Source organism: Rhinopithecus roxellana, chromosome 5 (genome assembly GCF_007565055.1).
Source record: "Rhinopithecus roxellana isolate Shanxi Qingling chromosome 5, ASM756505v1, whole genome shotgun sequence".
Classification (NCBI taxonomy): Eukaryota; Metazoa; Chordata; class Mammalia; order Primates; family Cercopithecidae; genus Rhinopithecus; species Rhinopithecus roxellana.
Window position 1 is genome coordinate 8,060,409 of NC_044553.1, and position 18,611 is coordinate 8,079,019.

General features: G+C 41.5%; 1 protein-coding gene across 5 annotated transcripts in view; it reads left to right on the forward strand.

The window, feature by feature from the left end:
* The window catches only part of FRMD6 (FERM domain containing 6), a 256,303-nt gene that overhangs the window by 163,929 nt on the left and 73,763 nt on the right, over nucleotides 1-18,611 (forward strand). For 2 of the 5 annotated variants that reach the window (XM_030931056.1, XM_030931059.1), the window contains exon 1: nucleotides 5,815-5,954. The exons of 1 other annotated variant lie outside the window; for it this stretch is intronic. The gene's annotated coding sequence lies outside the window, so the exon portion shown is untranslated. Of the gene's footprint in view, nucleotides 1-5,814; nucleotides 5,955-6,347; nucleotides 6,412-8,112; nucleotides 8,208-18,611 lie in introns of those variants that run through there. 2 more of the 5 variants (XM_030931057.1, XM_010376767.2) reach the window with 2 other exon arrangements.

An 18,611-nucleotide genomic window follows, 5' to 3' on the forward strand; every position in this document is an offset into this window, starting at 1 on the left:
ATTACAGGCATGAGCCACCGCATTTGGCTTAGAATACCTTATTTGTCATGATTCTTTCTTAAGCAATCAAAAACAAGTTCAAAGGCACATTTGTTATGCTTATAACCTACCCAGGGTAACTAAATTAAAACAGAATGGACAGGTTTCATAATTCTCTTTGCCAGTGGAACTTTTGTTGGTATTCTCAAGAAAGCCAGCATTAGCCAGGCTGTACATACATATTCTGAAAGACAGATGTTCACCCCTCCCACTGTTCCAGTTCAGTGTGTCTTAGGCACATGTTGGTAAGATATCACAAAAGACTGAAGAGAGGCCGGGGGCAGTGACTCAATGCCTGTAATCCCAGCACTTTGGGAGGCCTGGGCAGGTGGATCGTGAGGTTGGGAGATCGAGACCATCCTGGCTAACACAGTGAAACCCCATCTCTACTAAAAATACAAAAAATTTGCTGGGCGTGGTGGCGGGCGCCTGTAGTCCCAGCTACTCGGGAGACTGAGGCAGGAGAACCGCTTGAACCCAGGAGGCAGAGGTTGCAGTGAACTGACATCACACCACTGCACTCCAGCCTGCGTGACACAAAGAGACTCCATCGCAAAAAAAAAAAAAAAACCCATCACAGAAGAGAACCTCAGTGGCCTAAGACCTCCATAATGTTATTACTAGTGTTTGAAAGGACTCCTCTGAGAATATTATCTCAGATAATCACAGCGTGCCTGAGGCATAAGTCAAAGAGTAACCAGTCTGTCACCAGACAGATTGCTGCTTCCTTTCTTCTCACGTATCCTAATGGGAGCGGAGGGAATTGTCTCCCAACTCTGGGGTAGGCATTTTTTTCCCCCAGGTTTTCAGTGAGTAACCAAAGAATCAGAGCTGCAAAGCTACTCTGGAACCTTTAAGACTCACTGTATAACACACAAACAGAATACATGAGTAAGTTTCATATTGTAGGGAATCCACCCTTTCCTGCCCTTCTGCTCAACATTTTTCTGTACTAGAGCTCTTCTATCCTCAGTCTTCTGTATAAGGTAAAGTCTCATGCATAAGGCAGCAGTCCCATATTTATACATAATTCCTCCACTATATTTTAGTTAGTAGCAGTATCCCTTAACCTAGCACTGCCTTGCCACTATGCCTTTCAACTCCAAGACGCCAGTGCAATTCTATAAGATGGGCCCTCTCTCCTACATTGTGCAATACCTTCCCAAGAGCAAGGGGCCGGGTCTGGCCCTTCCAGCCTTATCAAACCTTTCTTCTTACATCTGGAGTATTCTAGTACTCAAGCCCTCAAGGAATGGGAATGTGATATTTGTGGTGAAACTAAAGCCACAACAGAATGGAAACAAAGTAGTTCTTTAAATACATCCCCTGTAAACTGTATTAAAATGAAACTTTGACCCTGGATAATCAAGTTATTCTACTTTTACATATTTTTTTTTCCAAAATTTGATGATCAGGAGAATAGAATTTAATGAATTTAATTTTTTCAACTCTGTATTTCTATAAATTGTATAAAAGTAAATCTTTTTGAGTTAGCTTGCTACATAAAATTAAGCCCCGTGCTATGCTGCCTCTGAAAAATAATTATACATATTCCTGGTTAGGGGCTCCTTGTGTATGGTAATTAGACAGATGGATTAAATGAATGATAATCAATTTTCCTGATTTCTCGTCTCTTTGGGTACTTTATTTTTACTAGCTGAGAATAATAAAAAGAGCATTTTAAATGTTAGGCAGTGAAAACCAGGACTTTATCACTAAACTATTTAAGTTTCCATGTGAGATTATTTTCTTTCATTAGCCACAGGGACATCTAAAACCTTAAAGTAGGACTTAATTAAATTTGTTTTTTTTGTTTAAAGTGCTTTTTGTTTTGCGTTTAAAATGAATCTCAGTAATTATCAAAAAGAAAAATGAACTTAATTTCTTTATTATGACTTTCAGCCAGAATGATGAACGGTATTTAATTCTGGAAAAGTATTCTTTAAAAGCCAGTATGTTAAATTACTGACTTCTCTCTTAGACTAGAAGTTACATATCAGCATTAAAACATACTCTGAATCCTGGATAACCCTGAATTATTATTATTATTATTATTTATTTATTTATTGAGATGGAGTTTTGCTCTTGTTGCCTAGGCTGGAGTGCAAGGGCACGATCTTGGCTCACTGCAAACTCCGTCTCCCAGGTTCAAGCGATTTTCCTGCCTCAGCCTCCTGAGTAGCTGGGATTACAGGCATGTACCACCACTCCTGGCTAATTTTGTATTTTTAGTAGAGATGGGGTTTCTCCATGTTGGTCAGGCTGGTCTCAAACTCCCGACCTCAGGTGATCTGCCCTCCTCCGCCTCCCAAAGTGCTGGGATTACAGGCATGAGCCACTGCGCCCAGCCAATAAGCCTGAATTATACAAAAGATAAAAATAATTATTTTTTTTCTTCTAATATGCTAATCTTGTCAACATACTATCCTGGTATCTAGAAAATACCTGTAAAGGAATGTGAATTACAGCAGTTCTCATCTCATTTTCTATATTATTGTGTTCTTTACACCAAAATGTACAAATACCACCTACCAACGTTTACACCTCTCAAAATAAGGCTATGGCCATCATGCTTTAAAAGCATGGGTCTGTGTGCTTGTTCACTGTGTCCTCTGCCATATGCCTACACTTAAAATAACCTGGGGATATTTAAAACATTCCAAAGCCCAAGCCATACCACAGACCAATTAAATTATATGCCTGAGATACAAGCATCAATAATTTTTGAAAGTTTCTAGGTAATTCTAATATGCTTGCAAGTTTGAGAGCACTGTCTCAACCAACTTGTTCTCAGGCAAACTTCTGTTCATCCTTCCCTTCTCAGTTCACAGGGGATGTCTGATGCTCTCCCTCCCTAGGCCTTCTCATTATTCCTCCTGTGTATCTCTACCATGGCATGCACTATGTTGTAACTGTTAACTCACATGTCTGTTCCCCAATCTACTATAAGATTAAGGAGTATTTTTATTTTTGAATCTCCGAATCTAACCCTTTGCCTGGTGCATGGCAGTACCCAATAAATTCATAGAGTGAATAACCTTTTCCTAAGAAAAACAAAAGCAAAAATGTAGAGTTGTGTTAATATTTAAATGCTATGGGGAAAATAATTGTTTAGGATGTGTTTACAATAATGTTTCCCTGGTGGGCAATGTCCCATATTTAGAAAAACACCATATCAGTGAAAATAAAACATCCCAACATTAAGAAGAAACAAAAATATAACTTTGAATTATTACCCACAAAGTTGCATTTATTGTAATAAGCACAGAAAAATGTTTCCTGTGATAAGAAATATCCAAAACAACACATGCTTTCTCAGCTCCCCTTCCATCTTTACTAGATTATGTATTACTTTCCAAATCAGTCCTTTCAGAATTCGATGATGTTACAGGAGTTTACATACCTGATTTTAAGAGTTTAAAATACATGGTTTACAAAATATTTTTAGTCTCTGTTTAATGTGGTATTTGTACTGTTAATATCATCACTATGATTCAGAAAATATTCACATAGTGAATTTTCCTACAATCTAATTCTGGACAATAAGCTGGTCTTGAACTCCTGGCCTCAAACAATCCTGTCACCTCAGCCTCCCAAAGTGCTGGAGTACAACTAATTTAAACATACTTTTTCTTTTAAACTGTTCAAAATATTTTGCTCTTTGTTTTACCTAATTATATTTGCAGCAATGTTTCACAGCCTACCAATATGTTGTTTATCTGTTAGATTTTGATTCATGAAACCTGAAAATAAATCAGATTTAGGAACTGTTTTCCAAGATAGTGATATATTATTATCTAACGTATCTTTACACATGAAATGCTGGATGAGCTTAGTAGATATCAAATTAATTTAAGACCTTACCAAGTAGTATTCAATATGCACTCATTCTGATGCATATAAAAGACAAAAATGAGTAAAAAGTGAAATCCTCTACTTTTAAATGCCTACACTGTCCTCAACTATTGTTATCCAATTTTTAATTTTAGTACACTAAGTACAACTCAATTTTTTTTTTCTTTTTCAGACAGTCTCACTCTGTCACCCAGGCTGGAGTCCCGTGGTGTAATCACAGTTCACTGTGGCCTCAACCTCCTAGGCCCAAGCCATCCTCCCACTTCAGCCTCCTGAGTAGCTGGGACTACAGGCATGGGCCATCATGCCCGGAAAATTTATTTATTTTTTATTTTTAGTAGAAACAAGATCTGGCAGGCTGTCTTGAACTCCTGGCCTCAAACGATCCTGTCACGTAGGCCTCCCAAAGTGCTGGAGTACAACTAATTTAAAAGGCAGTCATTGAAACATATTTCTTGTTCTCTTTTCCATAATGGAGTCATGACTTTAAGTCGTAAGTACAGTATCCTTAGAAACTGCCCAGCTTTATCAGAAATAAGTTCTGAATGTATTGTCAATTGTGAAAAGACAAAAGATCATAGTTCCTAATATTCAGTTCTAATGGTATGGTTCCCAAAATGTAAAAGTTGTGACTGAGGCAATTATTTCAAGAGAGCTACAGCTGTAAATGAACACAAAACTGAATTCCTTTGCCATGCAAACAAGAGGCACACTTTCAACCAGTAACAGCTGGCTTCACATATTCATCTTTGGATGAAAAGAGCAGGGCAGTTTTAAAGTTGATTTCTGAGAGCATCAGATTTTGGATAGTGTCCTTTCTCAGGTCCTGTTTTCTTGTCTCCTCATCCCATTTTCAAAGCCAGACAAATAAACCCCCTCACTCCTTTAGCGAAGGGCTCAGTGAGGGCGTTTTTGCCACCCATGGCCGGGGTCATTGGGTCAGCAAAGTCAGAAGAAGCCTTGAAAGGCAGCAGGCCAGGAGATTGACGCCCTGCGGGACTAGGGGCCAGGTGCTGGGTGTCTCTCCTTTCGTCTGCGGTCCCCAGCAGCAGGTCCTGGTGGGCGCAGACTGACTGGAGAGGTGCAGCTCGCCCCCAACCCAGACCCCGAGGTGGCAATGAAACCTCCATCTCCCGGCTTAATTCTTAGTGCTATAAAAAATCTTCCACTGGCCCTTTGCATCTCTAGCCCTCCATCCCCCAAAGCCACTATCGGGAGGGACAAAAATAATTTCTGAGGGGCCACGGGCACTAAAACCACAGCAGACAGAGGCTGTGTCTACCTGAGGAACTGGAGAGGCAGAGTTAGCGGGGGAGGCTGGGCCTCCTCGGAGGCGCCCCTCCATCCAGCGTGAAACCCACGAGGCGCGGCGTCCCGAGTGGCGGGCGGGCAAGTGGCTGCGGGATTCACGAAGCCTCCTCCGCTGGGGACCGCCTCCTCTCGGAGTGGCCTCCCCTCCGGCGTTCCGCTTTAGTAAGACGACGCTCAGGCCAAACAGCCGCCCGGGCCAGCCAGACTCGGCTCCGGAGGGAGCGCCCCGAGGGAGCCGAGCCGGCGGCGGAGAGGGCCATTCGGCCAGAAGGTGGGGAGCCGCCGGGGTCACCTCGCACCTCCGTCTCCACAGCACGGGGAACGGCCCTGATCGTCGTGGTCTACACCACCGCGTCCACCTGAGGCTCGCCTCGCTTCCTGGGTGCCCAGAAGGGTGGCTTACTCCGTTTTCTCCTGCCCCCAAGTGGCCGCACCCCTCCACGGGACGCTTGGTTGGGTCCAGGGCGGGGCAGACCGGCGCTCCCTGTACGGTCGCGAGCTCGGCGCTCAGCTCCGGCTGCTCTGCCGTCCCCGCGGCCAGTTGGGGGCGGGCCGGGGGCGGGGTCTCAGGGGGCGGTGCCTCAGGGGGCGGGGCGGGAGGCGTGGGCGGGGGGCGGGGCGGACGCGGAGTGCTCCTCTGGCTGGCGGGGCCGAGGGGCTGAGAGGAGCGGGGCAGGCTCGGCGCCGGCAGGAAGACTCAGAGGGCTGACCACGGAGCCCAACGCCTGGTGCTCAATACTTTCTCCGAGGTACGAACAAGAACCCGGTGTCTGGGCCCTTTCCGCTCGCTCCATCGCCCAGCCGCCGCGCCCCGGACGCCCGCTGTGCCCCCTGCCGGCGGGGCGGCGGCGGGACGGGGTTTCGGGAGGGTTTCTGGAAGTCGCGAGTCCCAGCGAAGGCAGTGGCCCCGCTCTCCGCCTCTTTCTTCGTCTTCTTTTCGCTCCCTTAGCTCTGGGTGTCGGGCACCGGCGGAAGGTCGCTTTTCCGCGAGTCGGAGCTCGCCCACTCCTGGACAGGCGGACGAGGCCCTAGGGCAGCCGAGCCTGGTAGCGGGGGAGGCGTGGAGCTCGGGGCCGCTTCAGCGGCTGGGGCGGGAGGCTGGTCCCGGCTGCGGACTGCGCGCCTGGGCTCCGTGCGCCGCGCCTGGTCCTCTGCATCGCGGAGGTCGTCGGATCACAGAGCTCCCTGGCGGGCCCCGGCGCCCAGGTCAGTGTCGCTGTGGCTGGGCGCCGGGACCGGCACCCGTGTCCCGCGCTCCCGGGGGCTGCGCCGTGCCGCCTGTTGTGCGCGCGCAGAGGCCGGACAGCTCGGCTGCGGGAAGGGACCCGAGCGCAGGGTCTGCCCCGAGTCCCAGAAAGTGCCCAGTCGGCGGAGCTGGAGGTTGAGCTGGGGCAGATCGGCGCCAGACTGGGGCCTGGGTGATATACGAGTTGGGGGCGCGGCCTGCAGAATTTGGGTTTTTGGAGGAGCTTGCGGTGCGCTGGCGGAGCCCCAGGCGAATGGGACCAGCGGATTCGGCTCCGGAAGGGCCAGGCACTGTCAGGTATGGACAGCTGGTGTCCACCCGTGTAAGTGTAAAGTCTACAGGGATTACAACAACACCTCGAGTCCTGGGACAGCATAGCCTAATGGTGCGGGCGTTTTTTTAAAAGGCACGAATAGATGGGAAAATGTCAAAATAAGCGTATTTTAAAGTTGAAAGCTGGCAACTTTTTAGGCCGTTCAGTTGTGTAGCTAGTGTCCAAAGAAATATTATCTCGTTTTCCCCCTTAACACCCTTTTCATTTTTATTGTTTAAGCAAAATCTCTTTTGCCAGTATTTCCCTCAGGAGCTGTGCATTGCTCACAGCAGAGAAGGAAAACTTCAAGCGTTCTCAGGTTGCTTCTGACTTCCAGCCTGTGCTCTCCAGCATTTCTGAATGTGGAGAAAAAGTATCTCGCTGGGCTTTCCGAGTATGATTCCCTTCTGTTCTTCTCTGGGACCGGGCAATGTTTGTTTATTGGTTTTATAAGCATCTATTTAAATTTAGTTTTTGCACGAAATACTCCCTCTTGCCACAGGGTGTAGTTTGGGGTTTAGAAAATGCTGTTGGAGAAAGCTGCTAGTGGCTTCATTTTCCAAGAATGTAAGTCATTTCCTTTCTGTGATTTCAGGGAGTTGATATTTCACAGCATCAAAACTTTGTGGGGAAAATTTTCCGTAATACATCTGTCATTAAAGAGGCTTGTGACTTTTGGGTTTCCTTCTTAGAGCAGTGCATGAATTTAGGTTCAGCAGTGTTAAAGGATGAGAATTTTTTTTTTTTTATTAGAATTTAGAGCATTATGAGACTATTGTAGAAATTTTAACAACCAGGACCTACAAATGGCCTGCAGGATGGAGAGTGGGGGAGGGGAGAAGACCAGAAGAGAGGCAGGAAAACAGATGCCTTTGCTGATGTCCTTTGTAGTATAAAACTTAACGGCACCTAATCATTTTCTCAGGTGTGGCTTTGAGAAATAAACGTTTTATGTTAAAAATGAAAATACTTCACAATGTGAGACAGCTGGCATTTGAATACTTTTCCCAGTATGTTTGTAAACATATTGGATTCATATTTCATATTAAAGTGGACATTTAGTAGGATTATTAGATGAAAAGGATCCCCCAGGGGATATCTAATATCATGTTATGTGCAGGACATCTTCTCCAGAAAGCAGACTGACTGTAATATGAACTAATTTTCCCCTCTTTGAGTTGCTTGCAAGAATCTCTGAGATCTGACACTGATGGGCTACAGTAATCAGCAGTTCTTGCAATACTCAAGACATTTTAAGGGGCAGGAAATCTTTCCTATTTCCAGTATCTTCTTTTTGCGGGCAACAAGGGTAAGCTGCTAGTTTTAAGTACATAATTTGAACTTACAGATTTGTGATGCTCCTGGCTCTACAGGAAAACGCCTGAAAACAGCATGGGCCTGGATGAAGACGCTACTTTTGAAAGCAAAATGCCAATGTGCTAGGTAACAGTTTTTAGTTACAAATTCTTAAAAAAAATTGTTACTCAACTAGGTTAGTTGAATTGGGGGGGGGTCTTTTTTCTAGTTTTTGGATTTTGTTTCCACATTTAACTATACGTATAAAGCTTTTGGCTTTCTGAACTTATGATGTAATAGACTGCATAGCTTTTTGTGGCAGATGCTTGGAATGAAAGTTTCAAACAGAATTGTTTTTGACTAAGCTGTCAGGTTCAGAGTTGAGTATAAATGAGTCCTGTCTCACAACTAACTTTTATGATAAAGAAATTCTTTATAGTTTTCGATTTGAATGTTGCACATTTTGATTTCTAAAGTTGTGGGTTTTTTTTTTTTTTTAGAAAAATAAAACCTGCAAACAATTATTTTATTACATGAAAGCCAGTACCAAGAAAAGATTAATTCAGTCCAGATGTAAAAATGTATGTGAATTTTAGATTTGGATGATCTCAACAAGTTTTCCCTTTTGTTGATGGGACTGCCTGGATCCCAGATGGCATTCACAAATTATCCCTTAGGTGGTTTTCTGAGTTGAGAACGAAATTTCTTGGGCTTTCCCTAAAGTCGATTTAATACTAAGTCTTCTAAAGGATAGAAAGTTTTTTGCATTTGTACATTTTTCTGTTCATTAATACAAACCTCATAAATGCCCTGGTTTGGTAGATAAAGCGTATTTCTTTCATAAGTGAGAAAACAGGAGATATTCGGTTAGTGTATCCTTATGGGTAAAGCATAGAAGCTTTGGCTTTCATTTTTGCAATTTCAACTTTCTTCTTTTAAAGTAAAAAAAAAAAAAAAGTTTTAAATGTGTTTACAATCCTCAGTAGAATCCTACCACAACACAGTTTGTGGTTTCAGATATAGCAATCTGTCCTTGTTTGATGATCCCCTACCTCCTCCCCACCCCCAATGAGGAACAACAAACACTATTTATTTAAAAGTCAGTATATTTTTAAACGTGTACTCCTAGTACTAGAGTTATAAAGGCTGTTTGTGGCACACATTAAAATTATGTATTTTTAGGAAGTCTTTGTATGATTATATCATTACACATTTTGGGAGTGTGTTTATGTCATGATTGTGTATAAAACAATGGAGAGTTAGGAGAGGGGAATGGGAAAGATTTAGCGAAGGGGTTTTATGAGTAGTGAAATTTCATTTATAATGTATGTTCCGTAAAACCCAAACAGGCAAAATGTTATTGTTGGTCTCTGTGGTTATACTTTGATGCAGAGGGTAGTCGAGAGGGCTTTCTGAGTTGCACATTATCCTGAGGAAGAGGCTTTGGGGGCCTTTAAAAATAAATAGAAACAAGTTAAAGGGATACATTGAGAGGAAAGAGGAAGTAGAATACTGGACATTCTATTGCAAGGAAAACTTAAAGTTAGAAGGATAAGTATTTAAAACAAGGCCAAAGTAGAGAGAACTTACTGTTTCAAAGTGTAAGAATAAGGTATTTTTAGCTGAGAAAAAAGGATTAGAATGATTAGAATTAAGGTGCCCTATAAGGTCTGTATACAACTTGAAATAGGACTGCTAATTGATAGTTATCCTGGAAACTGCCTGTCTTAGTGTTGAATCACTAGTTTGGTGTTAAATAATGTGCAGGGACTGGATGCTTATAACTGTATCCCGTACACTCCAAAAGCCACTTCCCATTTCAAAGACCGGAAACGTTTTTTGTTTAAGTACCAATGATTCTACAAATAATTAGTCCCCCAATATTTGAGGAAACTACTACTGTCTACCTCCCATGCTGTGGGACCAGAGGGTGCTCTACAGCAGTAATGGCTGAAGTTATTATGAAGTTTTAGGTAAAAACAAGCAATCTGTGCTTCTCATTACCTTATGTGATTTAGTGGTGTAATTCTGATGCAGGTTTGTGTATGATCACTTTTTATGTACGTCACATGGAACGGAACAGTCATGCAGTATATATACCATATTGATCAAAGATGAATTACAGAACACTGAGAAGGGGAAAGAAATCATTGATCTCTCAGCTGATTGTATTACTTCAAGTCAAGAAGAGAAAAATGTGCTGAAACAAATTCACAGATGAACCAAATACAGTCCCAGGAGAAGGCAATATTTTCCTGGGGCTTCCTTGGAGTTGTCTGTAGCATAGCATTTTCTTTTCTTTTCTTTTTGTTTTTTTTTTTTTTGTTTTTTTTTTGAGACAGAGTCTTGCCCTGTCGCCCAGGCTGGAGTGCAATGGCGTGATCTTGGCTCACTGCAACTTCCGCCTCCCGGGTTCAAACGATTCTCCTGCCTCAGCCTCCTGAGTAGCTGGGAGTACAGGTGCCTGCCACCACGCCCATCTAATTTTTGTATTTTTAGTAGAGATGGAGTTTCACCATGTTGGCCAGTCTGGGCTTGAACTCCTGACCTCGTGATTTGCCCGCCTTGGCCTCCCAAAGTGCTGAGATTACAGGCTTGAGCCACCGCCCCCGGCCAGCATAGCATTTTCTTGAATATCTTTCCCACCTGTACGGCCTTCTTAGCTAAGTTAAATCGATACAGCAAGAAACTAGGTAGTGATTTGGTCATTATCCAAGTCATTGCATTAATGTGCTGATAATTGGAATAATTCTGACCAAAAATATCTATTTAGACTCTCCGTATTCCAAATGGATCCTCTTGGGGGGTGTTTTCAGATTTTTTCCAACAACATTATCTTTGTACATGTTTTATACAACTTTGAGCAACAATGTTTCACTGGTATATGAAGACAGAAAAACAATATTTTGTATTAATTTATAGCCACAGTTTCATGTGAGGGAGGAAATCATTTAAAAAAATTAAGCAATTTCTTGATGCATATTTTAGGAAATATAATGAAGTTTCTCACTTAACTTTTCAGGTGATTTTCTCTCTGATTGGGTTAAATAAAATGTGATTAATTTTCTCCCCACAGGTAGTAGCACTTGTGTGTACAGTTTCAGTAGATGACTTTTTTTTTTGGTCCCTGTAGCTTTATTTCTTTGAACTTGTTGCTGAATTATACACAACCAGACAAATGCACAGATCAGGAGTGTACAGCACAAAATGATCACATCTGGACAACTAGCATCCAAATCAAGAAACAGAACATTACCAGCCTCTCTTTACAGTCATCATCCTTGTCCCCAGGATAACTATTATTCTGACTTTTATTGTCACGGATTAGTTTTAAGCTGTTCTTGGACTGCATTTAAATGCAATAAAATATACATTTTTTGGTCATCTTTAGCTCAACATAATGTCATGTGATACATCCAAATTGATGTAGGTAGCAGTAGGTCTTTTTTCTGTTATTTCTGTGAATGAATATGCCCAGTTTATCCATTTTGTTGGTGGATATTTGGGTAATTTGAGGACAGTACATGATAGATGACCTTTTGATGGCCCTAAAAAATGTTGAGCACTTTGGGGTTGAAAGCTGAGTATGGTCTTAAGATTGAAAGAAAAAAGGAACGTCAGAAATAAGATGTGAGAGGAAAAAAAGCATTCTTAAGAACACTTTAAAGGTTCGACTCAGTCACCGTATCCTAAGGATATAGTTTGGAATATACCAACTAGATATTACCAGATTTCAGCTGACAGTTGGTAAGAGGAAGGAGGCCTTAGGTGACATCTAGCCAGCCACATCATTTTTCAGAGATGGAGGCACTGCGGCCTCAAGAGGTTGAATGACTATACAAAGTCTCACAGCTAATGACAGCACCAATAGTACAAGCTGCTCTGACTCTCAATCTTGTCTCCTCTAGTGCCACGTGCTTGTTGGAGAGAGAGAAGGCAAGATCAGGGCTACCAACTGTAGCTGTGCAGGTTTTGCCATGCAAGGTGGGTCTGAAAACCACCTCCCTACTATGTCGTCCAAGCAGTGAGTCCATCGGGGGGCTCACTGCCTGGAGGATGGGTACCCTTTTCTGATTCATGCAAAGGTGTTCTATGGCTCTGTTCAGATAGACTCAGATCTGCCCAGAGGAAATGGATCTGTAGCCCAGTGAGGCAGAATTTTTCTTCATTCAGCCTGCTGTACCTCTGCCCTCCATACAGAGCTCTGTTGGGGCTTGCCTTTTCCCTGTTTTCTCTCTCTCCCTCACTTCTAGGGCTTTCTAATGAGACTTTGGGTTATAAGTATCAAGTAGGAGATCTCTTGAGGTCCCTCTTGATTCACTCTTTTGTTAATCCATAAATGATCTAGGATGGACCCTAGCTTCAAAGGACTGTTTTGTCAATATTTTTGGAATAATTCATCCGTAAGAAAATGTCTCAAAAATTCATTTTTTGGACTCCTCCTGCCTTTATGCTTCTCCCTCTTTTCTCTCTTTTTGTGTCTTCCTTCCACCCCCATCCAGTTATCATTTCTTAAAGATCCCTAGAAACATCCAGTCTTTATCTACTGAGAGCAGCAGTGAAATTCTGACACCAAAATCTGTGGCAGTCTCTAGGAAGTACTTACTGTAAAACATAAGATAATGATTTCACTGAGATATCTAACAGATAAAACAAAGCGCTTGCAAAGGAAAAATATTCATGTATACATTTTCTTTTATGTTTCCCTAAAGAATAGAGGGCAGTTTTATTATTTAAGAAAAGACTCAGAGCTTCAGCTTAGGCTCACTAAAAAGGTGAAGAGAAGGTAAAATTAGAGAATTTTATAAGTATGTAGTATTTATATATCCTACCTGAATAAGATACTGCTTATCGCAGCAAAAATTTAGCATATGTAATGTTAACAAATAAAAAATATGCTGACCATAGGGCCATAGCTCTGACAAGTTGCTCAGTGAAATTACTATAGAATAGAGTAATCCATATTGAAGACAGCATAGAAGAGGGATAGTAAAATATAATGATAGGAATGAGGGCTTTGAGATCAGTCCCCTGGGGCCCAAATCCAGACTCCAGTATTCTCCCATGTGTAACCTTGGGGAAGTTACTTAACTCTCTACACCTCTTTTTCCTCATCAGTAAAGTGGGAGATAATTATAATAACTATCCCGCAGGATTGTTCTTATTTTTAAGTGAAATGGTACAGGTAAAACAACTGGTGTGGTCTTTGATATATAATAAATGTCTTAAGTGATGTTAGCTGTTGCTGCTTAAGACAAAAAGAAGTGATGTGTAAAAGGACTTACAGTTTTATGGGAGGTTCCCAAGCCTTCATTTATAAGCATTTCATGAGATTTAACTTTGTTTTTTGACGGCATTAAGCAGGCAACAAAACCTGGTATTTCTCAGTTACAGATACTGGGAAGTCTGTGTTGCTACAGTAGGGGCAGCTGGCCTGTCGCACTGATTACTAATTGATCGAGTTATTTTTCCTAATTCTCTTCTAATTTCCAGCCGTCTCAGTCTTTCAGCTTCTGTCTGCTAGATAATTGTTTCTTTCCATATGCCAAAAAAGCCAGCCTGCAGTTTTTAAAAATTTTCTTTACGGTGACTGATGTTGTGCAAAGTTCTTTTAAACTTAGAGAATACCACTGAGTGGCCCATGTCTTTTGCCCATGTTCCCTGCATGGCTTCATGTGAGTACTTTTGAAGAAAGCCACTGTTATTGATATAAAGCAGTTCTTTATTCCCACCCCCTAATCATTGGCACAGTTTATGTAATGTGGGTCAGAACCATTTGTGATTTTCTGTTATGAGGGCCAGAGTTTGAGATGTTAAATGATTCATTCAAAGAAACTTAAGAAAGACACAGTTAAGCACCTTAGAAAGATACATTTTCATCTAACTAGCCTAAGTACAAGCTCAGCTGAAAACGGTACAGGATCCTCTAGAAGACTCGCGCTGTATCATTCTGATCTGTTCATTCAAGGGCAGGAGACCTAGTCCGGATAACCCAGTTCCCGTTGTGATTGTGCGTGTAAAATCTTGAGCTTAGTAAACTTAACACTTTAAAAATTTTCACTAAGTCCATTAAAAACCAGGTTTTATGTCTTTATGAAGTATTCAGGACTGTGCTGAATACTTTGTGCAATTTCTGCCGATGTGTTTCATGTCTAGTTGGGGGAACAAAATACATGGGTGTGAAAAGATACTAGATGTTTCCAAATGAGTGTGAAGTTGAGCTTTGGTTTTAGGGTCCAAAATCAAGGATGGTCAGACATGGGATGTTCCCACCCTTCCTGGGGCCACCGGATTTATACTGGATCGTGAAGTCAGGCTGAGATTTTTCTATCCTTCAAGCCCGTAGAAAAGGGGCTTTTGTAGGAGCAACAGAAATGTACAAGATCTGGTAAAAATCTCAAATATTAAAAGACAACTATGAAATTAAAATTATTAAATGTTTAAATTCATGCATTCAATATAATGTATGCCTAGTACATGCCAGGCACTGGTCTAGGTCTGAGAGATGTCAGTGAATAAAATAAAGGGGGAAAACAAAAAAGAAAAAACAAAAAAAAACTCTGCCTTCATGGACCTTATATTCTATTAGGAGGCAATCAGCATAACAAAATAAGTGTTATAGTATTTTAGAAGGTAATAAGCCTGATGGGAAAAAGAAAAAGTGGAGCAGGCTAAGGGACAGTAGGAGTGCTGGGGAAGGGAGGCAGGGACTTTGCGATTGGAGGAGTGTAGTCAAGGTAGACCTCACTGAAAAGAGGGTTTGAAGGAGGAAGAGAGCCACACAGAGCTAGCTGGGGGAGAAGTGTTCCAGCAGAGGGACTAGTGAAGGCATCAGGTGAAAGCATGCCTGGTGTGTTCCAGGAACAGGGAGAAGACCACAGTGGTGGAGCACTGAGAGCAGGGAAAGAAGGAGTAGTAGACAAGGTCAGAGATGTTTGGAGAGCACATGTTTGGCTTGCGTGGACTGTATTCAGGGCTTGACTGTGAGTGGAATGGGGAGCCATCAGAGGGTTTTGTGCAGAGGAGTGAGATGCTTTGATGTGCATTTTAATAGAATCACTGGTTGCTGTAGGAATCTGGAATTTAGGGAATAGGTCTAGGTTGGAGATACAAATTTGGAAATTGCCAACAGAATTTGGATGAGATCACTTGGGAATGTGTGTAGTCAGAGAAAGAGGCTTATGGACCAAGCCTTGGGGCATATCAGTATTTACAGTTTGTAGAGAAGAGAAGAAATCACACACATAATACAAGAAAGTGTTTTAAGCACATTTTTCCAACATAGTGAACCCAATTAAGTGTCTCCATTCCTTGAGTAACAATGTTATCACTAGAAGATACTGTTAACTCTGTTGACCTACACAGTGGAAGAATGAACTATGAATTGTTTTTCTAATTGTGATGTTGGTCTTGGGCTAAACCTGGATGCTTCATCTTTTAGAGGTTGTGTTGATAAGGAAGAATCAGTAAAAGAAAATTAAGAAGGAGCAAGCAGAGGATAGGAAGAAAATTAGAAAAATGTCCCTGTAGTCAAAGAAAATATCTCCAGCAGAAGAGTGGATCAGTTAGCTCACATGTTGCTGAGAGGTCAAGTAGGGTCAAGACCAAGAGTTGCTCATTGGATTTAGCAACCTGGGGAGTCATTGGTGATGATGACAAGAGCTGTGTCACTGGAGGAGTAGGGATGAAAACCTTATTGGAGTGGGTGCAAAGAGAACAAAAAATTTCTGAAAGATAACTATTACTTGTAATTCAGTTTTGTATATTACAAATACTTAATATTGGATGTGGGTACATTTTAATATGCCTGATGGGATGTGCAGCGGGACTTTGGAAATGGGAATGTTGGAGGCCATGCGTATCTTCAGCAGGCTTTGTCAGGGTTAGGAAGCCTTTGACCTTTTCCCTAGGTATTATTGGTAGGGCGCTAGTATATAGGTTGTAGTTCGTATATTTTGAAATAGAGAAACAGTTCTATGCAGTTTTTTAGTTCTTTATTAAATGTCTTTGGATGAGAACTGTATCTTGAAAATACTCATACTTTGTTTAAAGACTTTTTCATTTCTAGTAAAGATGTGTTCTTTAATTCAACCTATTGATCCTTGTCTTAGATTGTTTTTGATACTATAATGGAGTACCACACATAGGGTATTCTGTCCATAAAGAATGGAAGTTTACTATTAACATTCTTTACAGAACTAGAAAAAAAACTATTTAAAAAGTCATATGGGACCTAAAAAAGAGTCTGAATAGCCAAGGCAATCCTAAGCAAAAAGAACAAAGCTGGAGGCATCATGGTACCCAACTTCAAACTGTTAGAGATACGGTGACCAAAACAGCATGATACTGGTACCAAAACAGACACATAGAGCAGTGGAACAGAATAGAGAGCCCAGAAGTAAGGCCACACACCTGCAGATGTCTGATTTGTGACAAACCTGACAAAACAAGCAACGGGGAAAGAATTCCCTATGCGTTGAATGGTGCTGGGATAACTGGCTAGCCATATACAGAAGATTGAAATTGGACCGCCTCCTTATACCATATACAAAAATTAACTCAAAATGGATTAAAAGCTTAAATATAAAGCCCCAAACTGTAAAAACCCTGGAAGACAACCTAGGCAATACCATTCTGGACATAAAAATGGGCAAACATTTAATGATGAAGACACCAAAAACAATTGCAACAAAGGCAAAAATGGACAAATGGGATCTAATTAAAGTAAACAGCAGAGGAAACTGTCAACAGAGTGAACAGACAGCCTACAGAATGGAAGAAAATATTTGCAAACTGTGCATCTGACAAAGTTCTAGTATCTAGCATCTATAAGGAACTTAAATTTACAAGAAAAAAATCCATTAAAATGTGGGCAAATGACAGGAACAGACACTTTTCAAAAGAAGACATACATGCAGCAAACAATCATGAAAAAAGCTTGTCATTGATATTGGAGAAAGCAAATGAAAACCACAATGAGTTACCGTCTCACACCAGTCAGAATGGCTACTAAAATGTTAAAAACAATAACAGATGCTGGCTAGGTTGTGGAGGAAAAGGGAATGCTTATACACTGTTTGTGGGAGTGTAAATTAGTTCAACCATTGTGGAAGACAGTGTGGTGATTCCTCAGAGACCTAAAAACAGAAATACAGTTCGACTCAGCAATCCCATTACTGGGTATACACACAAAGGAACGTAAATCATTCTGTTATAAAGACACATGCATGCATGCATATGTTCATTGCAGGAATATTCACAATAGCAAAGACATAGAATCAAGCTAAATGCCTATCAGTGGTAGACTGGATAAAGAAAATGTGGTACATATATACCATGGAATACTATGCAGCAATAAAAAAAGAATGCAATCATGTCCTTTGTAGTAACATGGATGGAGCTGGAGGCCATTATCCTCAGCAAACTAATGCAGAAACAGAAAACCACATACTGCATGTTCTCACTTATAAGCGGGAGCTTAATGATGAGAACACATGGACCCACAGAGGGGACACACACTGGGGCTTACCAGAGGATGGAGGTTGGGAGGAGGGAGAGGATCAGGAAAAATAACTAATGGGTACTAGGCTTAATACCTGGGTGACAAAATAATCTGTACAGCAAACCCCCATGACACAAGTTTGTCTATATGACAAACCTGTACTCATATCCTTGAATTTAAAATAAAAGTTACACTTTAGAAAAAGGAAGTTCATTCAGCTTATGGTTTGAGGGCCCTGAAGTCCAAGAGCACGGTACCAGCATCTGGCCCAGGTCATCCCATGGTGGAATGCAGAAGCAAGGGCAAGACAGAAAGCACAAGGGGCCAGACTGGTTTTTATAACAACCTGCTCTTGTGATAACTACATTAATCCACTCATGAGGACTTGACCTTCATGACTCAGTCACCTGTTGTTAGACCCCACCTCCCAGTGCTATTGCATTGGGGATTAAGTTTCCAACACATGAACTTTTGGGGGGCTCATTCAAACCATAGCAGTCCTTTTACATGAAAGGTGAGACATGTGCTTTGACTTGGCTTCTTTTTCAGCAATGATGATAGGTTTGGTCTGACTAGGCCACACAGCATAGTGCCCCATTGGCCTGGAAGCCATCATTCACAGAGTAAATGGCTCGGGTTAGTGAATCCCACGAGCCAGAGCAAATTGAGTAATAGAAAAATTGCCTCTTTAAAATTTTAAATACCTTGTTGATGACTTTCATCATGAAGTATTATTTCAAAGCATGTGATGAAGCAATTTTCATAGTCCTGTATTTTATAATTATACACCAAGAATTTTCTGGGAACTACCTTTGAATTTTGCTGTCTGTAATACTGTCATCAAAATGAATCAACAAGTATCTGATACTAATTATCTTTTCTTTCTCTAAGCTTATTAAAATGCTAACACATAGGCCTTTAATGCATAAGTATTGTTTTTGGATAGTTAAAAGCTTAGAGTGATTGGTAGAATGAAAACTTAGTTACATATATTTTAGTGTTTGGTAATACCGAAGTGTAGTATTAGTCTTTAGAAAGTTGCTAATTTA